The following is a 13363-nucleotide window of genomic DNA, read 5'->3' as shown; positions in this document are numbered from 1 at the left end:
AGTCCTGTTTCTATGGATACTTCCTTTCTCTTCTGGAAGGTGAGGCCAGTCAGAGACTTCAGCCAGTGGGGCTTCCACACTTCCCTGTGGTGGTTCCCCTCTCCCCCCCACAAACCACCAGAGCTCATCTCTGGCTGACCTGAGATCCTATCAGCAACTGACCTTTAGGTGCCCGTGGGGACCTTCCCGTTATGCCCCAGTTCTTCTCTGAGCACACCTGTATCCTGCAGAATATTTTCCTCTTTGTTTCATGCATCTTTTTTTGTTACATAGAGATTCTCTATCTCCCCATCCCAAATCTGTTCCTTTAAGAGATAAAAGCTGGGCACTGAGAAGTGTGTGTCCTTTGCCATCAGTTACGTAAAGAAAAGAATAAATATTTATATTTGTGTGTATACACGTAAACGTTGTCAGGGATGAGACACAGGCAACTAATAATGGTGGTTCCCTGGTTCAGAGTGGGGACAGGGGTAGATGCAGTAGAAGGGACACATTTCCTGTATACTTTTGTGTGTTTAGATTTAAAAAAAATTTTTTAGTGTTTATTTTTGAAAGGGGGGGAGGGGCAGAGAGAGGGGGCAGGGACAGAGGATCCAAAGCAGGTTCCATGCTGTCAGCACAAAGCCCGATGTGGGGCTCAAACCCACAAACTATGACATCATGTCCTGAGCTGAAGTTGGATGCTCAACCGACTGAACCACCCAGGCACCCCCATATTTCGATTTTTTTCAATGTATTTACTATCCAAAATTAAAAACCAAAAAACAAAATAAAACAAAAAAGCCCACAGATAATCTGGGACCCCTGCTCTGCAAACTGTGGAAAGCGTGTGACTCACCTGGTTGAGTCAGTGCTCTGCCTCCCGCTACCACACTGGCCTCCGTTCCTCAGGTGCGCACTGGGGTAGTGACAGCCTGTTCACCTTATGGGGGGATGGAAGGGGACCCTCTTTTAGAGCCTGGCACATGGAGGGCCTGCAGTAAACAGCCTCCTCCCTGACTCTCTTCAAAGCTCGGAAGTAACTTGAGACTTTGCCGCCTCTCATAATCACAGTTTACTAAGAGCTGGTGCTCAACAGGTGCACCTGGGCCTCAAGTGTTGGTTTTCTTTTTCTTTTTTGTTTCAAATTTCAATTTATTTTTAAGAGAGGGCGGAAGGGCAGAGAGAGAGGGGGACAGAGGATCTGAAGTGGGCTCCGTGATGACAGCAGAGAGCCCGACATAGGACTTGAACTCACAAACCGTGAGACCATGACCTGAGCTGAAATCAGACGCTCAACCCACTGAGCCACCCAGGCGCCCCTCAAGTGTTGGTTTTCTGCTGTGACTCACCTAAAGACTCGCACCATGGTGTTTTTTCCCCTCCTGTTGAATTCCAGTATTTGAGGAAATTGAAACACTCTGAATGTCTGGGTTTGTCTCCAAGAACTATGCACGTTCCTTTTCTAGACCTGCAGGACTTTACAGACCATTTCCTTTCCCATCATATTCCTCTGCCCAGCTCAGAGGGGTATAATTAGAATGGGTCTAACACGCTGTGAAAACACAAGCCCACGACTGGATTTGCAGATAACCAAAGTCAGAGCAGACCCTGAAGACAAAATGTAGGGCACTGGGAGTAGCCAGTCCAGGCACCGGTAACTGAGGAAATGACCTGATTGGGAAGGTGATTTGTTTACCTTGGGCAGTTAATGGCAAAGCATGCTTTGAGCACCTACTGTGTACCCCAGACCCCGTGCTATGGGGATGGCAATGTGGGTAGGGCCCAGCCTCACCTCCCAAAGCATTCACCACACACTTGGGAAAACAAGTCCTACATATTCAAAAAAATTAAGTAGGAGATTTTGGTAATGGTTCAGATCATAGAAGGCAAATCACAAGGTAGTTCGTGACTAATTCCATATGACTGGTAGAGATAGCAGTGGGTATGGGGAGTGCTCTCTAGGGGCTGGAGAAGGTCTAGAAAGCTTGGAAAGGAAGGAGGGAGGTCGGGGAGATGAGGAGGCTGCATTGGATCTGGATCTAGAGGGGTCCAGCACTGATGGGTACATGGGAGGAAGAAGAGAGCATTTCTAGTGAATGTAGCAGCTTGGGAAGATGAGAAATGGCTTGGTTTGAAGGTGAGCAGAAGGAGATGAGGCTGGGCAGAGGCATGTGGCCTTCAGGCCTTCAATATGCAGGGATAGAGGGAGTGTGTGTGTGTGTGTGTGTGTGTGTGTACACGCATGTGCTCCAGTCCAAGTTCAGGGGTAGGAGGATACGGGCCCAGGGTCTCTTAGGGAACTCTTGTAAATCCTAGGGGGAATGACGAAGAATTGGTTGATGGCTGTACATCTTAATCTTAAGCAGAGGTCTACAGCCTGTGCTCCAGAAATGTCCTCAGGAGCAGAAAAGGAAGTCAGAGGAATGCTAGCCATTCCCCCACCATTGTTCTATTTGAACATTTTTCTTCTTAGGCATGTTAAATGTCTGGCCATTCAGCAGGTATTTATGAGTTCTTATTCTGGGCCAGAAGCTGTTCTAGGTGCTATGGTTACAGAAGGGCAAGAGAAAGGTAAAATCCCTTGCCACATAGACCTTCTGTTCTGGGAGAGGGGGAGGGACCATAAACAATCAGGTTATGTATGGGGCCAGGTGATAAGATAGGAGGTGGAGCCCTAAGCAGGTAAAAAGATGGGATGTGCTGGGGGCAGGTGGAGGGAAGCAGTTAAGGGGAGGGCTGGAATTTTAAATGGGGTGGTCACTGACTTGCCCTGCCCCTGGGACTTAAAAGGCAGCAAAAGACAGGTGTGAGGCCAAAGGGAAGGAGACCAAGCCAGATCTTGCAGGATCTTGAGTCCCAGTTGATCCTCTTCCACCCACTGGTGGCTTCAGCTCTAGGCAGCAGGGAGCCTTTGAGTGTGCTTGAGCAGAGGAGTGCCATGTATGGTAAGATATCCCTGATGACTTCGTAGAGGATGGGATATAGGGGGCTCCAGCAGAGAGGCTGGGCCGGAGGCTGAGATTCCAGATGACTAGGGCCTAAAAAAGCCCACTAGTTTCATACCTCTGACTTTAGTACAGTGGGGCAGGGCTAGGAAGTAAGAGCCGTGGGGCAGGGGTGAGGGGGATAGCAGGTACTGGCAGAAGGGGGGCGATGGCAGAGTTTAGGTTGGAGGGGGAATGATGAGAAATGCACTGAAGTGTTCTCAGAATTTAGGGCATGGGGTCAGTTCAACATTCTTGCTGTGACTTTTCTTTATTTTAGAATAATACAGCACTTAAGAGTGTGGGCTCTGGGTTTGACTCCTGCCTAAGTGACCTTGAAAAGTTACTTAACCTCTCTGTGCTTCAAGCCCCACACCTGTAAAATGAAGATAAAGAAGTATTTACCCTATAGGTGCATTTTTGACAGGATGAAATCGGCTACTGAATGTAGAATGCTTGGAACATTACCTGGGGTACAGGAAGTACCATGCAGAAGGTGATTTTCCGGTGGAAATCCTTTGTAAAGTCATTTATTCAACCACTGCTTCTGTGTCTATGGTGTGCCAGGTGCTGTACTAGCCATGCTATCTTATTTCATCTTTGCAACAACTGCCCGAGATAAGCATTGTCAACCACATCTTGTAGATGAGCAAGCTGAGGCTCAGAGACACTAAGATCTGCCCAAGGTCACACAGCCAATAAGTAGCAGAGCCAGGATTTGAGAGGTTTCCCTCCCCCCGCCCCCCACCGTCTGACATTAAAGTACCTTTTATAAGAACCGTTATCCCAGGAGTGATCTGTTATGTAAATGTACACTGACATATAGGCTACATCAGTCTCCCTTGGTATGTGGTGCTGACATGGAGCCTTGGGGAATATAGAGGCGTGACCAACTCCCCACGTCTGCCAGGGGCCACGTCAGAGGTGAGACCCTGGGCCTGAAGTCAGAGTTGCACATAGGTGAGTAAAAGTTAGCACCTTCCCCCAGTGACTCATCCTCACAGGCCTTATCAGAGCTTTTCAGCCACCTGGAGAGTCTGTCTGAGACCTGTCTTGGTTGACTCAGCCCCTGGTGTGCTGGAGGAGCAGAGTCTGATGGGTTTAAATCCCAGCTCCACCACCCCTCAGCCATGTGAGACAGAGATAGGAGGGAATTTCTCTGTGCCTCAGTTATGTTCTCTGCAAACCCTTGTAGGGATTTTGTGAGAGTTAAATTAGGTTGGCCATGCAAAGACTCAGAACTCCCTGGCCCCAGCAAACCCTAAGAGTTAGCATTATGTGAATTATTATCTTATAATGTTATAAAAGTCTCCTGTGACCTCTGAGGCCAGAATAAAATGTCCCATCCCCTCTGGATGATCCCTCCAATCACATTTTGTTTTGCCTTGTTATGTAAATGTGAGTGTAGGTCTTTGCCAGACCGTGAGTGCTTGAGACCAGGGAATAGGTCTTCATGGTTTTTGTTGTTGTTTGTTTGTTTGTTTGTTTTTAAATCCCTGGAGACTTGTCCCTTGTCCTAGATGATGTTGAAGGAAGTTTGCCAAATGGAAAGGGTTCCTAGTTTTCCACTTCCCTCACAGCCGCTTACTCTGACCTGCAGACCCCACTTCCCAGGATTATGGACAATGTCTGATATTTCGAAGGGTGCTTTATGGTTGGCCAAGCACATTCACATTCATACTTTATCCAGTCTTCAGCGTTATTCCCTGTGACCATTGACTCTTATCCCCATTTAATGGGTAAGGAGACCGAGCCTCTGCAGGGTTGGGTAATCTGTCCACAGACTCTCAGGCAGAAGGTAACAGAACAGGTGTCTCCCTGCCCATCCCAGGAAGCCTTGGTCTGGAGGCTCAGATTGACCAAGACTCTCCATGAATTCCCCTGTGCCCTTCTCCTGAGGAGAGCTGGGAGGAGAACTTTACACAGTTTCCTCCTCCTCCTCCTCCTCCTCCTCCTCCTCCTCCTCCTCCTCCTCCTCCTCCTCCTCCAGGTCCTGTTACTTCCAGAAAAGCACGTAACAGTGGGCCTGAGCTGAGCCAGCGATCGGAGTTGCTTAAATCCCCCCCACTCCCATTTCCCTTCCCCATGGGTCTGAGGCTCGGCTGGGGCTCTGGGCTTGCGGGGAGCAGAGACAGTGGGGAGGGCGTTGTAGCTTGAAGCGTTTGGAGCCGTGCCTGTAGCACAGACAGTCCTTGGAGGAATCTGCAGCTGGAAGCGGAGGAGGCTGGCACCTGTGCTTCTCCCAGGAGGAGGAGTGGGGCTAGCTGCAGGGCCCAGAACCGTGTTCAGGGTGCAGGGGAGACTCCCGGGGGTGTCACAGGAGAGATGCTGGGGGCAGTGGCAGCGGCACTTCCTTTCTGGGAGGCAGACAGGCAGATGATCCTTCCAGCAAGGTGGGATGAAGCCCAGGGCTCCGGGACAGACTGTAATCCAGACCTACGAAACTCCAGACCTATTGCTTAAGTGGAAGAATCTTCTGTTCAGTTCAGCCTAATAAGCAGTTATTGAGAAGTACCTATAATGTCCCAGCCGATGTGGGGAATACAGAGTCAGTGAACCAGGGACTCAGCCCTGTGAGGAGCTCAAGTCCTACAGCTCCCTTTTCACCTCTTCTCCCTCCTGGGAGCCTTGAATGTTGGGTGGCAGTGGGGATACTTCTGTGCACGAGGCTGCATTCAGATTCCTGGCGTCCCAGAGCTGAGGCTAGAGTTTGGGCCTGGCCGGTTGGCAGGGCAGTGCGGGCAGGGAGCTGGCAGATCACCTGCTCGTCAAATTGGGTGCCAGGCCTGCTGTGGGGACAGAGGGGTTATTGGGCCTTTACGGTTGGGATCCCTGGTTCCCTCCAGGATTGTCATATGACCAAAGGAGCAGACACAGGAGTGTCTCTGGGGTGTGGGTGAGAAAGATTGTAGGTGGAATGACCTCTAAGACCATGGCTCCGGTGGCCCATCCCTCCCTCAGGCCAGTCCCCCTTGCTTTCTTCCTCCAGCCCAGTCAGTCTCTGCTGCTACACGCGGCCCGCCTGCCTGGTCATCTCCGCCTCCGGCTCCTTGCTTCGGTTTTTCTGGTCTGCGTCTCCATCTCCTAAGGCCTGGATCAGCCCTGCCTATTCCGGAAAGGCTTTCTAAACTCTCTTAGCCAAAACTCCCCTTCCTTTCTCCATGCGCCTCCCGGGTGGAGAGCCAGCAGCCCCGAGCTGAGCTCCGCATTTACGTGTCATGTAATGTGTTCTGAGCACCTACTAGACAGCAGGCAGCACAGCAAGGCCAGGACTTCGGAGTCTGACCGGCCTGGGTGTATGTTCTAGCTGGGTAACTTGGGGCAGGTGCTCTGATTTCGGAGTCTCAGTTTCCTCTTCTGAGCTTGAGGATGTGGTCCCCACCTCACAGGGAAGTTGTAAGGTTCTGCTGAAATAATCCGTGCAAAGTACTTAGCATACAGCTCTTGGCTCGCAGTAAATGGCTCTCACGTGGCAGCCTTTAACAGTCTTTGCCATGTATTGTTTTGTTTAATTCATACTCTGGCTTTAAAAGGTAAATCTCATCCCAGAAAGGGGGACAAATGAGCCTCCGTGCTGAAATGAGTCGTCCAGCGTCTCAGGACACATGGGCACTGAGGCTGGCGATGGGGGGGCCACAGTGTTCTTTCTACTGTCTCTGCTTCCCACCTCTAGCCCCGTTTCCCTCACTTTTGGGTATTCTTCACAGCCTCTGCTAGGGCACTCAGCAAATGTTGATTGAATGGTTGTTTTCCTGGCTGGTTTAAAGAGAACCAGGTTGGGGTGGGGGTGGGGGGAGGGGGGAAACGGGACCCTCTCGAGCATTCCAGCCCCTTTCAGATTTCTAGCTGACCCAGCAGAACCCTCCAGTGTACTGCCTGTCCCTCTAACACCAAGCAGAGCTGTGTAGCCTGCACCTAGCCCAGTGCGTGAAACCAAATCATGCCCTGAGGGAAAATCAGCCGGTTCCTTCTGATTTATTTATTTTTAAATAGCAGAGCTATTTATACTGCAAAGCTTTGAAAAGAAAAAGAGAAGTAAGGGAAATACCTGCCTGGATAATCCCCTGTGACTTGAGGCTGCTAGAAAACAAAAAGAATGGCCATTAGCTGGCAGATGGGCTCCAGGCAGCGTGTGGCGTTGTGAAATGTGTGCCTGTGAGGGTCAGTGGGAGAGGCCTCTTGGGAATGGCTTAGCCAACCTTCCCCACGCCCACAGGTGCAGCCCTCACCTGGCCAAGGCCACTCTGCTCCACCTTACTGTAGTCAGGGCGACATGTTGGAAGCTACCTTCTCCGGCTGAGTCTCCGTCTGTACCAGCTGGCGTTTGTGTCTCCATAGTCCTCACTCCGCTGGTTGTTTCCTTTTATTGCCTGTGCCGACTTCGGTGTCGGGCTCCGGGGACCTCGCGTGCTGGTGTGCGTGTTCACCCCATGGCTGCAGGAGACGGGGAGGCGATCAGTGTGTTTTTGTTCTTTGTTTTTGCTCTCAGGCCAGGGTTTTGGTTTTTGTTGTTGTTGTTGTTTTCTGTTTCTCTAAAACTCTTGAAACCACATGTGGAGATAGAGCTTCCTTTCCTGGAGGGAGTCGAGAGGCTGCTGTTAGGAGGCCTGGGGTACAGGAGACTGTCTTTGGTGATGGCCCAGAAGGCGGTGAGACAACGGGATGGGGTTTAGCACAGGACTGCACCTGTAGCTGCACCTGGTAAGCCAGCATCTCTTGGGAACGGTGACTGAGAAAAAAACAAAAACAAAACCCCAGAGCCCACAGAACTCTCCCCAGGATCTAACAGGTGTGGCCTGGCTAAAACCCCCGGAGACATGCTGTCTCCATAGCATCGCACTGCGGCTCTTGGAGATGAAAATAACTAATGTGCAGAGAAGGAAACGTGCCCAGGGACTCACTCCGGATATCCACGATGCTACCTGTCCTGTCAGTGCCTTATGGCAGCCCCTTCCTCTGGGAAGCTGTCTCTGGGCAGGGGAGGAGGGCGGGTGGTAGATGAGGGGGCAGTGGCCCAGGACCATCTTGCTTGGGTGGTCTTAGCACAGGGGTGAGAGGCAGCAGAGGGGCCTGTGTGGGGAGGTCTCAGGCTCAGGACCAGAGCGGGCTGAGGTGGCGGCATGGCGGGCGGACCAGGCATCGGGCACGAACACTGTGACCTTGCTGAGTTAGACATCTAGCTTTCTGCGTCTCCGTTTCCCCAACTGGAAAGTGGGTCAGATGAGCATCCAGCTCCTAGGACTGTGCTGAAAGTTCACGGTGATTGCACCAGGGAAAGAGCCACATGTTGAAGGACTCAGTGTGGTTTCCCTTCTCTTACTCCCCTTCTTTCCTCCTCCGAAGAGTTGTTTCAAGCAATTGCCTGGAGTTGTATTTTCCCCTGAACCACAGTGCAGCCCATGAAAATGCTCATGGCGAGGAGGACCCACGTCTGAGCCTGGGTTCCCATCCACGAATGCCAGGACTGGGCTGTTCACATGTGTGGTTCTGGCATCTTCCTCTGGCATCGGTCCAGGGGCTTGCAGAGGCCTCCTTTGACCCCAGTTTGCAGAGACACCTTGCTGCACATGTTTGCTTTTCCTTGGCTGCCTGGGGCTCCCTGAGAGTGTGCAGCTGGCTTTCCTTCCTGGGTGGGATTTAGCGATGATAAAGCGGCCAGTTGCTGAGTGCTATTGTTAGTTGAGACTCTCAGTTTCAAGTGACAGGAACCCAACTTGAATGAGCTTAAGCAAAAATGGGATACCTTGGAAGGTTCTAGTGGAGATTTAAAGACCCAAAGGAAATGCTGCAGAATCCAGCCCTAGGGAGAGAGCAGGTGACCTCCAGCATCCCTGCTCAGCAGTCCATGGCTGCAGGCAGCTCCCAGCTGACCCTGCACACACTTCCACGCATTCTGAGGACTGGGCCTTTCCCAGGTTTTTCAGATTAGAACCTGGCCCAACTTGGAGCAGGTACACACCCTTTGTACTCAAGATTGTGGCCAAGGAGTAAAGGTTCTCTGATGAACCTGTCTTGAGTCCCATGCTGATCTCTGTGGCTGGGGAGTGGGAGGTAGGGTGGAATCTGTATTGGAACAAAGGGAGAAGGATGCTTGTAATATTAGTAATTAAGAATAATGCTAACTTTTCTTGAGTGCTTACTTTGTGCCAGACATTCTTCTAAGGTCTTTACCTACGTAAACTCATTTAATTGTTGCAATCAATCCCGCTTTCTATGCTAGGGAGCTAAGGCACAAAGAGGTTAAGCAATCTGCCCAAGGTCCCATGATGAGCTAGTAGGGAGAGCTGGCATTGCACCCGAGCAGAGGACTCCAGATGTGCTCCTAACCATCCGCTCTAATCCAGATGATACAATGCATAGACGTCACCTCCAAGCACTTTGAACTACACACCTGGGCCGCATTGTTAACACCAATACCTCACTTGCTCTTCACAACCACCCTGCGGAGTGGGTACCAACAGGAGTCCCATTTTTATTTTTTTTATTTTATTTTATTTTTTTTTATAAATTCTTTTTTTTTTTTTTTTAAACGTTTATTTATTTTTGGGACAGAGAGAGACAGAGCATGAACGGAGGAGGGGCAGAGAGAGAGGGAGACACAGAATCGGAAACAGGCTCCAGGCTCTGAGCCATCAGCCCAGAGCCCAACGCGGGGCTCGAACTCACGGACCGCGAGATCGTGACCTGGCTGAAGTCGGACGCTTAACCGACTGTGCCACCCAGGTGCCCCAGGAGTCCCATTTTTAGATAGGAAACTGAGGCTCACAGAAATTATGTGACTTGTCCGCGACCATCAGACTCCTTGAAAGTGGCAGAGCTGGGGTAGGAGCCCAGGCTTGCCTGGTTCCAGGATCTGAGCTCCTGGACCACTTCCCTGGGCAGCCTTGGCATTCAGGTGCTTCTCTTGCTCTGGTGACTGTGATGGAGAGCGGACCTGGGTCAGCATCTAAGCCTTCATTCTTTGTCCAGGGGGTGGGGGTGGGGCTGGGGTATGGAGACCTTGGCACACCGCTGAGGGGCCACCTTTGTGGTTCTGGGCCAGCCAGTCTTGGTGCATCTCACACTAACTTACCCCAAGGGGTTCTTGGACAAGCCTTACATGCCTCTGACCTCTGGATTTCTTCATTCCTTCATTTGACAAGTATTGATGGAGTGCCTGGTGGTCCCAAGTGCTTGGGGTCCCCCATGAAGACCCTGACACGATGGAGCTAGAGCAGAGGGAAAGGTCCCCTGAGGTATGCTCATGTCCCTCGAGATCATGAGGCTACTCGAATACAGCAGGACATCTTTGCTGCACCACCCAAGTCAGGTCCGCAGGGGCCTGGAGACTTTGTGCCTCTGCTTGGGACTGGTGAGGTGGCAGGTGTCAGAGGAGACGTCGTTCCCTCGTTCTGTTACAAAGGGACGCTTGTGTCAGGGAGCACACATGGGCATGGCATCAGGCCAGCTCCCCTGGGAGTCCCAGGCTGCTGTGGCCAGTGCTAATCGCATCCCCAGGTAAGGCTCTTGCCTGTGCCATGCCTCAGTTTTGCCCTCTGTGATGTGACTGTACTTCCTGCCCCACACGGTGGCTGGGAGGATTGTCTGAGACAGCACGTGCTAACTACCCATCACAATGCCCGGGCGCGGATTAATCCTTTAGATTCGTCTTTTAACAACCGACTAGCTTTGTAGGTGGCTCTAAAAGTCAGGGCCCATAGAGGGGGCCAGCTAAAAGGTCTTTGGTGAGGAATCACCAATTAGGTCTAGTTTCTCATTCTACAGGTGAGGAAACTGAGGCCCCTCGAGGGGAAGGGAGGTGCTTGGCCCTAGGACCTTCTGGTTTAGTGGATTTAAGGGGAGTTCGAAGTGTGTTTAACTGTTGGTCAGACAGAGGGTTTGAGTTGGTCCTCGGGTTGGCTGGATCACAATGTGCCCAGGCCTGTGTGGGAATCTGACCCTCACAGACTGGTCCAGAAATGCCCGCCTGTATCCCACTGTGTGGACAGTCCAGTGTGCTTCCCTTGAGAAGCAGGTGGCAGATAAGGGGAGCCCTCCGGCCTCTCTGAGCCTACAGATCAGGCTGATAGAATGTGGGTGAGGCAGGCTGGCCTGTTTGCCAGCCGCCACGTTCCAGACGGCCCGAGAGGTGTGGCTTGATAACGATGATCACGATGGGCATGGTTGTAGCCTCTGCCCAAGTGGCTGCCCTGGGAGCTCACCACGGCCGTCCTAGGACCCCTCCCACCTCGGTGTGGTGGGAAAGACCACGAGCAGAGGGTCAGCCTGCCCTGGTCTTAAATGCAACTGTGCCACAGAGCCGTGGCAGGGTCCTTCTGCTCTCCAGACCTGTCTTCCTGTCTGTGAGGAGCTACGGAGACGGATCACGTCTAGTCAAACAGTGTGCGTTCAATACATGGCCAGTGCTCAGTACATAGTAGCTACTTTCCGGTTCACAGTCTGAGAATTCCCGAAAGTGAGCTCAAGTCCCAGGTGCTTAACACAGTTCACTGTGCATAGAGAGAACACATGTGTGATTATGGGGGCAAGGAGGTCCACAGCCCTGTTGAGCGAAGTGTGCCTCTGTCTCTGGAGTATGTGTGTTGCCTCTGGCACATCTCAATCTTCTCATCTTAACTTTTGAGGCTACCTCTCAGGAATTTGGAGTTGTCAAAGTAAATCCTTAGAAATGTTTTTCTAACTCTGGGCTCCATTTCCAAACAGGTGTAGAGGTATTTTCTGCAGAAGCAGTAGGATGTGACCAAACCATTTGGGTGGTCATCGGAAGCCAAGATAATTGTTTAGGAAACTCAGCCATGATTAGATGGTCCACTTTTATAACTTCCTAGTTTATGTAGTGTTTTGGATCCTTTCCACCTTGGGAAATGTGACAGATTTCACGCTGGTGACTTATTACCAAGTTTTTACACCAGCTTCACTTACTTTCAGCGTGTGTTCAGCTTAGAAGTTCTGGCACTTTCTGTTTCTACTAAAGTAATCTTTACCATCTTACTTTCTCTGCAAGGCTTCAGGTAGAGATGTGATAAACCCTTAGGGTGCGCAGACAGTGGACACAATGGAATTTGTTAACCACCTTGCAATTCCTTTATTCATATGCAAAACTTGGAGCACAGAGAGAAATCCTCTGTGCATTTCCTCTAGTTGGGTAGTGTTACTACAGGGCAAAGTACACAACCTGGGGGACCTCTTAGCAGGGAGAAGATATGAGGCTGTAATGTAAGATAATGTAACTGACATTCATTGCCGGGCTCTTGTTTTTAAAGGAACATGGCAACCTGTGCGTGGCTCTTCCTGCAAGATGACTTTAGTCACTGCGATGCCTAAGGATCAAGTAAGTCTCTTTTCTACCATCGGGTTGACCTTGGGGAGCTGGCGTCAGGCTTCAGAAAGGTGTAAGGGCGCCTGCACTCTTTCTTTAAACCCAAGTGAATTGTGATCCGGTTTGGAGAAGCACTGGCTGGTGAAGGCCTCTGTTTCCACAACCCCCCCCCCCCCCCCCCCCCGCCCTGTCTCTGTCTTTGCCCGACAACCACCCCACCGTTGCACGGCCCTCCATGCTGTCAGAGGAGGGAGGGAGGCGGGGCTTGAGACTGAGATGTGGCTGGGACCTACGTCAGTGGTCTTTGGGCAGGGGGACACTCTGCCCCTTCTCCCCTTAGAGCAGCAGCTCAGATGTCCTGACTCCAGTCCCAGTTCTGATGGCGTTTCCGTCTCCTGCTGGCCCAGATGTGTGCCAAGGCAAGAATCTGGCTGGGCAGCTCCTGCAGGGAGTGACTGCACAGCACTCCACCACTTGTCCAAGATTTGAAAATGTGATTGCGGCATCTTCCTCTGCTTGGCTTCCCTTCTTAGGAGAACAGACCTGTTTACCTCTTTCTGTAGATTTGGCAAGTCCATGGAGGCAGGCTTGGGGGCCTGGGAGGCTTGGTGTGGGCAGGAATCAAAATGACTGATTGGCATAGTCACCCTCAGGAACTGTCTTGGGAGCCCCCACTGCTCTCCCCAGCTCTGCTCTGTTCCCCTGCTCTGTCTCTACGTGCTGCCAGAACCTCCCAGAAGACAATCTGAACATCACTGCCCTGGTGGCCTTCAAGGCCCCCTCCTGTTAGACCTCAGCCTCATTTTCTGCCTCTCTCCTTTGCCCTGGCTTCAGTCCCACAACTCCTGGAATAGACGTCCACATCTGGGACATGCCACTCCTTCTAGAAGCTTCCCTCCCTTCTCCAGGCAAAGTTGGCGCCTCCTCCTCTCCACTCCCATAGTGCTTTGTTCAGACTGCAGGTGCATGACCGGCCGAGTTAAGGTTTGCTCACTTGTTTGTCTCACTCCCTAGCTGTGGGAGCCTTGAGAGCAACGACCCATCCTCCAACCTTCCTGTCCGAGCCAGGCAGTGCCAT

The 13363-nt window shown here is 51.5% G+C and overlaps 1 protein-coding gene across 15 annotated transcripts in view; it reads left to right on the top strand.

The window, feature by feature from the left end:
• Positions 1-13363, top strand: part of MICAL2 (microtubule associated monooxygenase, calponin and LIM domain containing 2) — a 221932-nt gene that overhangs the window by 13640 nt on the left and 194929 nt on the right. For 14 of the 15 annotated variants that reach the window (XM_086677964.1, XM_086677963.1, XM_086677961.1 and 11 more), the window contains exon 2: positions 12230-12297. The exons of the other annotated variant lie outside the window; for it this stretch is intronic. The gene's annotated coding sequence lies outside the window, so the exon portion shown is untranslated. The remainder of the gene's footprint in view (positions 1-12229; positions 12298-13363) is intronic. 15 annotated transcript variants of the gene reach the window in all.

This window comes from Puma concolor, chromosome D1, assembly GCF_028749965.1.
Source record: "Puma concolor isolate L17-30 chromosome D1, mPumCon1.1.hap2, whole genome shotgun sequence".
In the NCBI taxonomy this organism is placed as follows: domain Eukaryota; kingdom Metazoa; phylum Chordata; class Mammalia; order Carnivora; family Felidae; genus Puma; species Puma concolor.
This window is presented reverse-complemented; position numbering and strand designations above follow the sequence as displayed.